This window comes from Arachis ipaensis, chromosome B10 (genome assembly GCF_059453495.1).
Source record: "Arachis ipaensis isolate K30076 ecotype BB chromosome B10, ASM5945349v1, whole genome shotgun sequence".
Taxonomy (NCBI): domain Eukaryota; kingdom Viridiplantae; phylum Streptophyta; class Magnoliopsida; order Fabales; family Fabaceae; genus Arachis; species Arachis ipaensis.
This window is the reverse complement of record NC_142435.1, coordinates 61,729,248-61,734,987: the sequence shown is the minus strand read 5'-3', so window position 1 is coordinate 61,734,987 and position 5,740 is coordinate 61,729,248. Positions and strand designations below refer to the sequence as shown.

Genomic DNA, 5,740 nt, shown 5'->3' with positions numbered 1-5,740 from the left:
GAAGATTCTCATCAGTTCTTAGCTGAATTCTTGTAAATCTGTGACACTGTCAAGACCAATGGAGTTAATCCCAAGGTCTACAGGCTTATGCTTTTCCCTTTTGCTGTAAGAGACAGAGCTAGAATATGGTTGGATTCACAACCTAAGGAAAGCCTGAACTCTTGGGAAAAGCTGGTCAATACTTTCCTGGCCAAATTCTTTCCACCTCAAAAGATGAGCAAGCTTAGAGTGGAAATCCAAACCTTCAGACAGAAGGAAGGTGAGTCCCTCTATGAAGCTTGGGAAAGATATAAGCAATTGATCAAAAGGTGTCCTACTGACATGCTTCTAGAATGGAGCATCATATGTATATTCTATGATGGTCTGTCTGAGTTGTCAAAAATGTCATTGGACCATTCTACAGGAGGATCTCTTCATCTGAAAAACCCTGCAGAAGCTCAGGAACTCATTGAAATGGTTGCAAATAACCAGTTCATGTACACCTCTAAGAGGAGTCCTGTGAACAATGGGACACCTCAGAAGAAGGGAGTTCTTGAAATTGATACTCTGAATGCCATATTAGCTCAGAACAAAATATTGACTCAACAAGTCAATATGATTTCTTAGAGTCTGAATGGATTGCAAGCTGCATCCAACAGTACTAAAGAAGCATCTTCTGAAGAAGAAGCTTATGATCCTGAGAACCCTGCAATGGCAGAGGTGAATTACATGGGAGAACCCTATAGAAACACCTATAATCCTTCATGGAGAAATCATCCAAATTTCTCATGGAAGGACTAACAGAAGCCTCAACAAGGCTTTAATAATAATGGTGGAAGAAATAGGTTTAGCAATAGCAAGCCTTTTCCATCATCTTCTCAGCAACAGACAGAGAATTCCGAACAGAGCCATTCTGGCCTGGCAACCATAGTCTCTGATCTATCCAAGACTATACTAAGTTTCATGAATGAAACAAGGTCCTCCATTAGAAATTTGGAGGCACATGTGGGTCAGCCGAGTAAGAAGATTACTGAAACTCCTCCCAGTACTCTCCCAAGCAATACAGAAGAAAATCCCAAGAGAGAGTGCAAGGCCATAACCATGACCAACATGGCCGAACCTGGAGAGAGTGAGGAGGACATGAGTCCCAGTGAGAAAAGCCTCATGGGACGTCCTCTGGACACAAAAGAGTTTCCCTTTGAGGAACCAAAGGAATCTGAGGCTCATACAGAGATCATAGAGATTCCATTGAACTTTCTTCTGCCATTCATGAGCTCTGATGAATATTCTTCCTCTGAAGAGGATGAAGACATCACTGAAGAGCAAGTTGCTAAATATCTAGGAGCACTCATAAAGCTGAATGCCAAGTTATTTGGTATTGAGACTTGGGAGGATGAACCCCCTTGTTCACCAATGAACGGAATGCATTAATAAGGCAAACATTACCTCAGAAGAAACCGGATCCCGAAAAATTCTTTATACCTTGTACCATAGGCACCATGACCTTTGAGAAGGTTCTATGTGACCTGGGGTCAGGGATAAACCTCATGCCACTCTCTGTAATGGAGAAATTGGGAATCTTTGAGGTACAAGCTACAAGAATCTCATTAGAGATTGCAGACAAATCAATAAAACAGGCTTATGGACTAGTAGAGGATGTGCTAGTAAAGGTTGAAGGCCTTTACACCCCTGCTGATTTCATAATCCTAGACACTGGGAAGGATGAGGATGAATCCATCATCCTTGGCAGACTCTTCCTAGCCACAGCAAAAGCTGTGATTGATGTTGACAGAGGAGAGTTGGTCCTTAAGTTGAATGAGGACTACCTTGTATTTAAGACTCAAGGTTATCCTTCTATAACCATGGAGAGGAAGCATGAAAAGCTTCTCTCAATACAGAGTCAAACAAAACCCCCACATTCAAACTCTAAGTTTGGTGTTGGGAGGCCATAACCAAACTCTAAGTTTGGTGTTAAGAGGCCACAACCAAACTCTAAGTTTGGTGTTGAGAGGCCCCAACCCTGCTCTGATTATCTGTGAGGCTCCATGAGAGCTCACTGTCAAGCTATTGACTTTAAAGAAGTGCTTATTAGGAGTTAACCCAATGTTATTTAATTATATCTATTTATTTTCCATTGTTATTTTATGTTTTCTTTAGGTTGATGATCATGTGAAGTCACAAAAATAACTGAAAAATCAAAAATAGAATGAAAAATAACATTAAAAATAGCTCACCCTGGAGGAAGAGCTTATTGGCGTTTAAACACCAAAAATGGGCACCAGACTGGCGTTTAACGCCAGAAATAGGCACCAGACTGGCGTTTAACGCCAGAACAGGGCACCAAGTTGGCATTAAATGCCAAGAAAGGGAGAAAAGCTGGTGTTAAACGCCAGAAACAAGCAGTAATCTGGCATTTAACGCCAGAATTGCACTCTAAGGGCATCTTGCACGCCTAAATGGAGCAGGGATGTTAAAGTCCTTGATCCCTTAGGATCTGTGGACCCCACAGGATCCCTACCTTCCCACCTCTTCTTCTCTCCCCTTCACACCTTTCCATAACACTCTTCCCTAAATACCCTTCACCTATCAAATCTTACCCTCTTCCCCAAATACCTTTCACCAATCACCTCATTCACTTTTCCCCAAAAACACCACCTACTTTCAAATTCAAAACTCTTTTTCCCTCCCAAACCCAACCCCAAATACACGAACCAAGCCTCCCTCCACTCCTATATATACCCCTCATCACTCCTTCAATTTCACACATCACAAACACCTTATACCCCCTTGGCCGAACTCACCTTCACCCTCCATCTCCTCCATTTTCTTCTTCTTCTCCTTCATTCTTTCTTCTTTGCTCGAGGACGAGCAAACACTTTAAGTTTGGTGTGGTAAAGGCATTACTTTTTGTTTTTCCATAACCATTTATGGCACCTAAGGCCAGAGAAACCTCTAGAAAGAGGAAAGGGAAGGCAAAAGCTTCCACCTTCAATTCATGGGAGATGGAGAGATTCATCTCAAAGGTCCATCAAGACCACTTCTATGAAGTTGTGGCCAAGAAGAAGGTGATCCTTGAGGTCCCTTTCAAGCTCAAAAGGAGTGAGTATCCGGAGATCCGACATGAGATTAGAAGAAGAGGATGGGAAGTCTTCTCCAATCCTATTCAACAAGTCAAAATCTTAATAGTTCAAGAGTTCTATGCAAACGCATGGATCACTAGGAACCATGATCAAAGTATGAACCCGAATCCAAAGAATTGGCTTACAATGGTTTGGGGAAAATACTTAGATTTCAGTCCAGAAAATGTAAGGTTGGCGTTCAACTTGCCAATGATGCAAGAAAACGCACACCCCTACACTAGAAGGGTCAACTTTGATCAAAGGTTGGACAAGTCCTCATGGACATATGTGTGGAAGGAGCTCAACAGAAAAGTGACTCAAGAGGCAAACCGGTTCAATTGAGAAGACCGGACCTTAAGCCTGTAGCTAGAGGATGGTTGGAGTTCATCCAACGTTGTATCATTCCTACTAGCAATCGATCTGAAGTAACTATGTATCGGGCCATCATGATCCATAGTATCATGATTGGGGAGGAAGTGGAAGTTCATGAGATTATACCTCAAGAACTCTACAAGGTGGCTGACAAGTCCTCCACTTTAGCAAGGTCAGCCTTTCCTCACCTCATTTGTCACCTCTGCAATTTGGATGGGATTGTCATAGAGGGAGACATCCTGATTGAAGAGGACAAGCCCATCACTAAAAAGAGGATGGAGAAAATAAGAGAGCCCACTCATGGACCTCAAGAGATGCACTTTCCTCCACAAAACTATTGGGAGCAAATTAACACCTCCCTAGGAGAATTAAGTTCCAACATGGGACAACTAAGGGTGGAGCACCAAGAGCACTCCATCATTCTCCATGAGATTAGAGAAGATCAAAGAGCTATGAGGGAGGAGCAACAAAGGCAAGGAAGAGACATAGAGGAGCTCAAGAGCACCATTGGTTCTTTAAGAGGAAGAAGACGCCACCCACACTAAGGTGGACCCGTTCCTTAATCTCCTTGTCTATTTATTTTTTTTTCTGTTTTCATTCTCTATGCTTTATGTTTATTTATGTTTATGTCTTTATTACATGATCATTAGTGTCTAGTGTCTATGCCTTAAAGCTATGAATGTCCTATGAATCCATCACCTTTCTTAAATAAAAAAAATGTTCTAAATGCAAAAGAACAAGAAGTACATGAATTTTGAATTCATCCTTGAGATTAGTTTAATTATTTTGATGTGGTGACAATACTTTCTGCTTTCTGAATGAATGCTTGAACAATGCATATTTTTGATAGTGAAGCTTATGAATGTTAAAATTGTTGGCTCTTGAAAGAATAATGAAAAAGGAGAAATGTTATTGATAATCTGAAAAATCATAAAATTGATTCTTGAAGCAAGAAAAAGCAGTGAAAAATAAGGCTTGCAAAAAAAAATTGTGAAAATAAAAGAAAAAAAAGAAAGAAAAAGAAAAAGCAAGAAGAAAAAAGCCAGTAACCCTTTAAATTAAAAGGTAAGGGTAAAAAGGATCCAAGGCTTTGAGCATTAATGGATAGGAGGGCCCAAAGGAATAAAATCTTGGCCTAAGTGGCTAAACCAAGCTGTCCCTAACCATGTGCTTGTGGCGTGAAGGTGTCAAGTGAAAAGCTTGAGACTGAGCGGTTAAAGTCGTGATCCAAAGCAAAAAGAGTGTGCTTAAGAACCCTGGACACCTCTAATTGGGGACTCTAGCAAAGCTGAGTCACAATCTGAAAAGGTTCACCCAGTTTTGTGTCTGTGGCATTTATGTATCCGGTGGTAATACTGAAAAACAAAGTGCTTAGGGCCACGGCCAAGACTCATAAAGTAGCTGTGTTCAAGAATCAACATACTGAACTAGGAGAATCAATAACACTATCTAAATCATGAGTTCCTATAGATGCCAATCATTCTGAACTTCAAAGGATAAAGTGAGATGCCAAAACTGTTCAGAGGCAAAAATCTACTAGTCCCGCTCATCTAATTGGAGCTAAGTTTCATTGATATTTTGGAATTTATAGTATATTCTCTTCTTTTTATCCTATTTGATTTCTAGTTGCTTGGGGACAAGCAAATATTTAAGTTTGGTGTTGTGATGAGCAGATAATTTATACACTTTTTGGCATTGTTTTTAGGTTGTTTTTAGTAGGATCTAGCTACTTTTTAGTATATGTTTATTAGTTTTCAAGAAAAATTCATATTTCTAGACTTTACTACGAGTTTGTGTGTTTTTCTGTGATTTCAGGTATTTTTTGGCTGAAATTGAGGGACCTGAGCAAAAATCTGATTCAGAGGCTGAAAAAGGACTGCAAATGCTGTTGGTTTCTGACCTCCCTGCACTCGAAATGGATTTTCTGGAGCATTAGAAACCCAATTGGCGCGCTCTTAATTGCTTTGGAAAGTAGACATCCTGGGCTTTCCATCAATATATAATAGTCCATTCTTTGCCCGAGTTTTGATAATGCAAACTGGCGTTTGAACGCCTACTTTCTACCCTATTCTGGCATTAAACGCCAGAACTGGCATAAAAGCTGGAGTTAAATGCCCAAACTGGTACCAAAGCTGGCGTTTAACTCCAAGAAGAGTCTCTACATGTGAAAGCTTCAATGCTCAGCCCAAGCACACACCAAGTGGGCACTGGAAGTGGATTTCTGCACTATCTACACTTAGTTACTCATTTTCTGTAAACCCTAGTGATTA

At 40.6% G+C, this 5,740-nt stretch overlaps 1 non-coding gene across 1 annotated transcript; it reads right to left on the bottom strand.

The window, feature by feature from the left end:
* Nucleotides 1-219: 219 nt before the first annotated feature.
* On the bottom strand, nt 220-327 carry LOC148580259 (small nucleolar RNA R71). Its single transcript, XR_015896147.1, has one exon. It is a non-coding gene; the product is annotated as a small nucleolar RNA R71 (small nucleolar RNA).
* Nucleotides 328-5,740: the final 5,413 nt, after the last annotated feature.